The sequence below is a fragment of the Mobula birostris genome, chromosome 28, assembly GCF_030028105.1.
Source record: "Mobula birostris isolate sMobBir1 chromosome 28, sMobBir1.hap1, whole genome shotgun sequence".
Classification (NCBI taxonomy): Eukaryota; Metazoa; Chordata; class Chondrichthyes; order Myliobatiformes; family Myliobatidae; genus Mobula; species Mobula birostris.
The window spans coordinates 24844178-24853317 of NC_092397.1; the positions used below are offsets into that span (position 1 = coordinate 24844178).

General features: G+C 45.6%; 2 non-coding genes across 2 annotated transcripts; one reads left to right on the top strand and one right to left on the bottom strand.

Annotated features, from left to right (window-relative positions):
- Positions 1–1712: 1712 nt before the first annotated feature.
- Positions 1713–1784, bottom strand: trnam-cau (transfer RNA methionine (anticodon CAU)). The gene has a single exon. It is a non-coding gene; the product is annotated as a tRNA-Met (tRNA).
- Positions 1785–8244: 6460 nt separating this feature from the next.
- Positions 8245–8316, top strand: trnaa-ugc (transfer RNA alanine (anticodon UGC)). Its single transcript has one exon. It is a non-coding gene; the product is annotated as a tRNA-Ala (tRNA).
- Positions 8317–9140: the final 824 nt, after the last annotated feature.

Genomic DNA, 9140 nt, shown 5'->3' on the forward strand with positions numbered 1-9140 from the left:
AGTTCCACGGACTCCGCTGTAGGAAACACACACTTTCTGGTCAAATCGAACATATATTTTCCTAACCAAAGACATGACCTGCCCCAGATATTCTCTCGTTCCCTCTTTCATCCGGCAGAAAGTACAAAAGCTTGAAAGCACGCGTCACAGTCTCAGGGATAGTTTCAGTCCCACTGTTGTGTCTATTGAATGGTTTCCCATAAGGTAGGATGGACGTTTGACCTCACAATCCACCTCGGTACGAAGCTTCACCTTATTATTTACCTGCGCCGTGCTTTCTCTGTCGCTGTTACACTTTATTCTGCATTTTGTTATTGCTTCACCTTGTTCTCTCCCAATACAGTGTGTAATCGTTTGATCTCTCTGAACAGTGAGAATAAGAAGCTTTTAACTGTATTACGGTACAGTATATGACTGAAACTCGTAGAACAGATTCAATTCCCCCTGAGCCCGTTGCGGCAGCAGTAGGGAGCGCCGGCCTCCGGACAGCGCAGAGTTTCCCAGCTGGTAATGAAACACAGCAGAAAAACAAGAGCTGAGATCACAAAGGGGGAGCAGTGAGAGAGGGTTTCACTAATTCCCGTCGAAGGGAAGATTCAAACTCCTTCAGAGTACGCAGCCCTATTGACATCAATGGATCTGGGGTTGAGAGGGTGAAAGGTTCTCGGCATACACATCAGCGAGGATCTCACGAGTCTGTGAATACCGGCTGCGTGGTGAAAAAGGCACAGCAGCGCCTCTTTCACCCCAGACGGTTGAAGAAATTTGGTATGGGTCCCCAAATCCTAAGGACTTTCTACAGGCACAGAATTGAGAGCACCGTGACTGGCTGCATCACTGCCTGGTATGGGAACTGTACTTCCCTCAATCACAGGACTCTGCAGAGAGTGGTGCCGACAGCCCAGCGCATCTGTAGATGTGAACCTCCCACTATTCAGGACATTTACAGAGACAAGTTTGTAAAAATGGTCCGAAGGATTGTTGAGGATCCGAGTGACCCGAATCTCAAACTGTTTCTGCTGCTACCATCCGGGAAACAGTCCCGCAGCATAAAAGCCAGGACCAACAGGCTCCGGGACAGCTTCTTCCACCAGGCCATCAGACTGATTAATTCAAGCTGATAGAATCGTATTTTTGTCATATTGACTGTAATAAATATAGTAATATCTATTACATATTTACTATAAATTGCACATTGCACATTTAAACGGAGACGTAACGTAAATATTTTTACTCCTCATGTATGTGAAGGACGTAATTACTAAAGTCAATTCAATCCAATCCAATTCCATGGAAGAGACTTCGTCGTGCACTAGTCGAATCACAAACGAGAAAATGTGCAGCAGATGCTGGAAATCCAAGCAACACACACAAAAGGCTGGAGGAACTCAGTAGGCTAGGCTGCTTCATGATCTTGAAGAAGGGTTTCGGCCTGAAACACCGACTGTGTACTTTATTCCATAGATGCTGCTGAACATTTTCTCGGTTACAAAGGAGAGAGAAAAAAATACCGGAATACTAGCGTCCCTGGGTGGGCTCGAACCACCAACCTTTCGGTTAACTCACCGATTGCGCCACAGAGACAAGAATTAAACAAGTAGGAATAAATGAAGAATTTCAATTGAAATGCGGTTTCCTCTCTGGATGTATGATGTGACACATTGGTGTTTCAAAACATGAGGATGAATATCTGCTGCCGCCAACAGAGAATATAGCAGAGGATGGTTTCGATCCATCGACCTCTGGGTTATGGGCCCAGCACGCTTCCGCTGCGCCACTCTGCTACAGGGATTATTAAGAATTGTAGAACTGTGAATGTTGCGCGATGTTTTGTGTGAATGTATGTATGTGTTTATGCCTGTGTCTGTAAATGTCTGGGTCTGATTCTCTGTCTGTATATGCCTGTGTCTGTACATGTCATGGTCTGGGTCTGTGCCAGTATATGTCTGGGTCCATTCCGTCTCTTTCTCGTATACAAACTCAAACGTACTTCATTTCTTTTGTTCATTCCCTGTTTTTCCTCTTTCTCTTTTTCTCCAACTTTCTTTCTTGCTTCCCCACTTTCTGGCCCACCCGGTTATTATCTCCGTGCCTTTTGTGTTCTATCCCGTCTTGCACCTCGTTCCCGATATTTCACCCGCGAAATGTGTTTTACTTTACTTAATTGTCAGACGGACAATTCATCCCACTGGTAAGCTCATTTTTAATAAATAGGACGTTTTCAGCCGAGGTGCCATTAACTTCCTAATCCTGTCCTGATGATTGAATGAATGTCGGAGTTCCTTCAGTGTTGAACCCGCAGTTCACCTTGTGAGCGGAACTCGCGACGTTGATGTACTGCAAGCACTCACCTCAAACGCAGCAACTCCTCCACCGGGATTACCTGTTGGTGTCATGTTCAGACCATCACGGCCGGACCAGTGAGTGACAGATGGGGAGATGTGGAGTATCGCTGATGCTTCGCACCTCCCTGCCACGCAGGGCGGGTTTTCCATTTCACCACCACAGCTTTGTAACTGAAACAGTAAGGGTCGGGTTTTAACTCTCCACGTGGGACGGTGTGAAGACAGGCAGGCAGTTGCTTATCCCCTGGCCTGCTGAGTTACTCCAGCATTTTGTGTGTGTTGCTCGGAATTTCAACATCTGGGATTTCCCACCGATTTTTTTAAATTCACAGTCACCAACCTGGAGATGCCGGGGATTGAATTCCTTGCCTGTCCATCGCCTCCCCTGGTGCTCCTCCTCCGTTTCCTTTCTTCCACGGCCTTCTGTCCTCACCTATCAGACTCCCTCTTTTCCCGTCCTGTATCTCTTTCACAAAACAACTTCCCAACTGTTTGTTCCGCCCAGCCCCTCCCGGTTTCACAACTCACTTGGCTTCATCCTTTCCTTTCCCCACATTTTAATTCTACCACTCATCTTTTTATTGCTCCAGTCCTGCTGAAGGGTGTCGGCCCGAAACGTCGACTGTTCTCTTTTCCATAGATGCTGCCTGTTCTTCCAGCATTTTGTGTGTGTTGATCCGTGTCTTCTATCTCACTTGGCAAACCGCTGAATCTGCTTCCTCATAACATCTCCCCAAATTTTTGATTAGATTAGATTATGAGGATACTCCGTCCTCGTTTATTGTCATTTAGTAATGCCTGCATTAAGAAATGATACAATGTTCCTCCAGTATGATATCACAGAAATACAAGACAGACCAAGACCAAAACTGACAAAAAGAGGCATAATTATAACATACATGTATATTTACAACAGTGCAAAGCAATACCGTAATTTGATACAGAGCAGGCCATGGGCACTGTAAAAAAAAATGTCTCAAAGTCCTGATAGCCCCATCATCTCACGCAGACGGTAGAAGGATGAAAAACTCTACCTGCCATGAAGCTCCAGCGCCACAAACTTGCCGATGCAGCACCTTGGAAGCATTCGATCACAGCCGATTCTGTCCAAAAACCTCGAGACTCCGATCAGCCCTCCGACACCGAGCATCGGGCACCATCTCTGCCGAGAGCTTCGACCCTGGCCCCAGCCGCCAAGCAACAGGCAACGCTGAGTATTCGGGGCCCTCCCCTCTGGAGGTTCTGGATCGCACAGTAGAGCGACAGCGAAATTGGCATTTCAGAAGTTTCACCAGATGTTCCTCTGTGTTTCTCACGTCCGCCTCCATCAAATCAGGATTGTGCACGGCACCCTACTTGACAGATTACAGATATTCATTCCGGAGTGGCCACTGCGTGCTGCGTCGTGCAGCCATCTTCTCAGCTTTTTAAGTAGATATTCTGAGAAATGTTCTTATGTTGTAGAAATAAAATTCGGATTGATTAATTCAATAAAAGCTATTAACACATACCAAAACCAGCCACAGAAAATGTAATTAAAGTACCTTTTTTGATTTACGAAAATGACCCTTTCCCTCCCAGAGGCAGACTCTTGATATGAGTTGTTTCTCTGGTCTGGGAATGAGTTCCCAAATATTAAATTGAAATTATAACTGCTGGTGAATCTCACACCCACACAAACAACACACACACAGACAAACATACACACACACACACACACACACACACACACACACACACACACACCAGAGGCGCGCGCGCGCAAACACACACACACACACACACACACGCACACGCACACACACACACACACACACACGCGCGCATTTACGCTGGAAAACTGAAAGTGTAAATGTGACAACACAGAGGGATATAAAAAAAACAGGTCTGGAAATACCTCAGAGGACCTGTCTAAATATTCGTTGCATGCGGACATCAATAAATATGCGATGGTCATAACCTCCTGGCAGCGTGTTATGCCTTTGAAGAGACGGTGCTGTGGAAGACAACACCGTAAGAAGCAGTGGAAACATTTTAGGTAGTTGAGCTATCACGGAAGTAGCATTATAGGAGTGAGTTGACAAACTCAGCTCACGAAATTAAATGAAAGAAGTGAGAAGGGAATCTATGCCAAAAGCCAAGTGAGAGCGCAGTGCGGATGGAGAGGGACGAGAGAGCAGCAGCGAGGGAAGGATGAAGGAGGAAATATAACTTCCTCAGTGTTATCATTTCATTTCTCTCTCCTGGGCCCGGCACATGCCTCCTGTTACAAAGAAGGCACGGCAGCGCTCCACATGTCATCTAAAAGTTTGACAGACTTCAATAGATGTGTGGTGGAGAGTATATTGACTGGTGGCAAGAGGACCTGGCATGGAACCACCAGTGTCCTTGTACGGAAAAGCCCAGAAAGCGTAATGGATAGAGCCCAGTCCAGCACAGTTATGCCCCTCCCCACCGCTGAGCGCATCTACACGGAATAGAGGGCCGCGGCCATGCAGGTCATACTCTCTTCACACAGCTCCATCAGGAAGGAGGTAACACATCAACATGTCCATCACCCCGCAACCATCAGACTCCTGAAGAAGAATGGATAGCTTCATTTACCCAACACTGAACTGTACCCACAACCCATAGACTCACTTTCAAGTCTGTTCTTGTTCTCGGCATTTATTGATTATTTATTTATTATTAATATTTCGTTTGTTCTTTATTGTATTTGCGTAGTTTATAGTCTTTTGCACGTTGCTCGTTTGCTGTCTTTCTTGAGTGCGGTCTTTCATTGATTCTATTGTGTTTCATTGTATTTACAGTGGATGCTCATGTGGTTACGAGTATATACTTCGGTAATAAATTTCGTTTAATCTTTCAACTTTGAACCTTAGGGAGATGAATGCATTTGGTGAGATGCGGATGCTGTTTCACACTGTTGGGCAGGAGGTGAAAAGATTGGCGCAGACCCACAGCTTTATTCTCTGGGACAGGATTGTGGCAGAGGACTGCACCGAACGGAATGCATTATCTACGGAAATAGAAGACAGGAATCTGTGGCATTCATTGCTGAGGAAGCCAAGTGATTTGTATCTTAAAAACGGACGGCTCTGGTGGTAAAGTTACTCGGTCTATTTAAAGCGGACGTAGGTAAGTTCTTAAATATTAAGAGTGTCACACATTATGGGAAGACGGCAGGAGAATAGGGTTGGGAGGGATAATAAATCAGCCACGATCGAATGGAGGAGCAGACTCCATGGGCCCAGTCGCATAACACTGCTCCTGTGTCTGATGCTGTTATTGACTGATAGCATTGATTCTGAGATACTGTATTCATGCGGATCATTGTGTCCAATTGTTCAAAGAAGATTTAAACAAATTTATCAACTGTAGTAATGAAACTGAATTAACATTACTTCGAGGTAAACTGTGCACTAAACCTCTGCACTATACCAGAAATTGACAGTTACAGATTGAACCCCCACGCTCTCAATTTGTGCCAGAGACTGACAGGTACAGAATGAACCCCACACACTCACACTGTACCAGAGACTGACAGGTACACAATGAACCCCACACTCTAACACTGTACCAGACAGCGAGAGGTACAGAATGAAGCCCACAGTCTCACACTGTACCAGAGACTGACGGGTACAAAATGAACTCCACATTCTCACAATGTACCAGAGACTGACTGGTACAGAATGAATCCCACACTCTCACAATGTACCAGAGAATGACAGGTACAGACTGAACCCCACACTCTCACACTGTACCAGAGACTGACAGGTACAGAATGAACCCCCAGTCTCACCTACACCAGAGATTGACAGGTACGAAATGAAACCCACACTCTCACACTGTACAGAGAGTAATGTGTACAAATGTTTTTGACCTGCCTGTTTTGTGAAACGTACTCAAATTTACTGATAAACCCTGCACCATGCCTACTTGTTACCTCTTGAATAAATCCACGCATCACTTGATCGTGACTCGTCTCTGCCTTTCTAAAATGAGATTACACTGTACCTGTGTCCTCTCAAACTGAATGCGAACATTGTATTTACCTCTTGACTCCCAACTCAAGCTGCAAGTCAGCATTTGGGGAATCCTGCACAAGGGCACCTAACTCCATTTGTACCTAATGTCTGAATTGTCTCCTTATCGAAAAATCAGTTAACAAGAAAATAATTTATTTGTAAAATAATGCTTATTAATGGACTCCAACATCATGTTAAACACTGAAATCAGGCCATATGGTTGTTGCCCCCTTCCATTCTTCGAAAGGTGGAGAGAGAGTTTCAATTTTCCACTTTCCAGAAACATTTCTGAATCTAGTGATTCTTGAAAAGATGCACCATCTGTTCAGCTACCTCTTTCATATCTCTGCAATGAAGTCCATCCGGCACAGATGAATCCGCTTCCCAAGCGCGTCAGCCTGTTCAGTTATGGGAGGCGACGGGACGACACAAAGTGACTGGGGCGTCGAGGCGAGGAACAGGTGGATACGCGGGACAAAATTGTTCAAAAGACTGGGGAATGTATCGCCCCATGATTAACTCGGTTGTTTGATACAGATACAGATGCGGTGTCTCTGGCCATGGAGAACAACGACCTGCTCCTTCTTTCTGCAGAAAGTGACATCAATAGCCAGCGGTGGAATGAGAATGATGTGCTTACATATTTTGACAGTTTTGAGGATTTCGCCCTCTTCGATAGACTGGGACACGAGTGTTCACCTTGATAGACCAGGGACGAGGGACGCATGATGCTTTAATCATGCAAAGAATGCAAACAACACTTAAAGGGCAAATTAGGAGAGGAAAGGAAAGTATAAGTTTGCTTTGGCAGACAACTGGAAGGAGAATCCCAAGGGATTCTACAGATATATTAAGAGCAAAAGGATAGCAAGGGAACAACATTGGCCTTCACGATGGTCAGCGTGGACATCTGTAAATGGAACCAAAGGAGATTAGGGAGAACGTAAAAGAATATTGTTTTACTTTAATTTTCTCAGGAAACGGACGCACGATCTATATAACTAAGGTAAAACATTAGTGAGGTTATGGGCAATACTCTGATTGCAAAAGAGGGGGCAAATTGGGGTGTAAATACTTCATGGCCTCGTAAGGTATCCCTTTGTCCTTGTTGAAGGTTAGTGCAGAAATAGCAGGGGCGATTCTCAATTCGGTCTGGCACATAAATACCTCTGCAAACCAGGGATTGTTTGCTGGACTGTTCCGTTCCCTTCCTGCCTGAAACCTTCGCCTGCATCCTCGTCAGTATCCCCATCAAGTTCAACCGCTGGAGTGAGAGTGGAGCATTGCTGCGCCAAGGGAAGAAACTATCTATCGTTGAGTTTGGAATTGTCTCTTTGTGTCCCCGTGTTTAGTGTCCGTGCTCCCTTTCTGCTGCCGTACCTAGATACAATATGCGACAAAAGCTTCTCTTTCATACTATTCATAGACATCATATCATTACACAGTTCCTTGAGAGAGAACAAGGAAAATAAATAATAAAATGCAGAATAAAGTGCAACAGCGACAGAGAAAGCACAGTGCGGGTAAACAATAAGGTGAAGTGTCATAACAGGTAGATTGTGAGGTCAAGCGTCCATCTTTTTTCACAAGGAAACCATTCAATAGACAGAACAGCGAGATTGAAATTATCCTTCAGAATGTGGTACGCGTTTCCTTTTTCGTGATCATTCTGCTGGAGTCTAATTGGTTTCATTCCACAAAAATTATCATGGTGTTTAAGAAGAGAACTGAACAAGGATTAAGTATGATCGCACTGGATGGTGCAGCAGACTCGGCGCCGAATGACTGTGGCCATCAGACACTATCTGTGTCGCACTGCTCAATTGTGATATGCAGGAATGTTTGGACCTGAACACTTCTGCATTTTAAGTGGGGATGTAGCTCAGTGGAAGAGCGCATGCTTTGCATGTATGAGGTCCCGGGTTCGATCCCCGGCATCTCCACGCTGGTGAGCATTGAATTTTGAACATTGAAAAACTCAAACCCAATCGTCAGGTTTGCAGTCAGCACAATGATGCGTTGAGTCTCAACGTGGACAAGACTAAAGAGATGATTCATTAGGCCAAGGGACCGCTCATTACTGCAAATAAACGGCTCCTCAAGAGAGAGAGAGAGGACCACCAAACCTGCGCTCTGAACGCCACAAAGAACAGCAAGAAAGCGCACCGGTGTGTCCACTTCCTGGCTTCAGTGAGACCTCCCCAACCCCTCTTCAATCTGTTTTTATTTCACAGGAGTATCATTGAGCGAGCTCTAACCAGTTGGTAAACCGTCTGGAACGAGAATCGCAAGACATCCGACGGCAGGACTCTACAGAGGAGAGAGAGGACTGCTGACAGCAGCTCACTTTCACATTCAGACCCAGTGATTTGCGGACTATTGAAAACTGACGGAATTCTGATCTTCATTCGATCATATGGACGGATTGGGAGGTGAACGAGACTCGGGTTTGGACAAAATAAATCCTGGAGTGTGGGTGTATTCTCCGCTGCACCTCAGACTGCGGTCGCTGTTCGTTATGTCGGAGACTGACCGAAATAGCATACACAAATGGAGGAGAAATTCAGCGGGCCAGGCGGCATCTCCACAGGAAACACCGACTGTTTACTCCTCCCCAGAGATGCTGTCTCACCTGGTGATTTGCTCCGGCATTCTGTGCTCGGGATTTCCAGCACCTGTGTTTATAGCCTAAATAACAGCCCGCTGACAGAGAGAAGGAAGGCAAGGAGACACAGAGGGAGATAACCAGCGTGTCTGACTGAAGGGC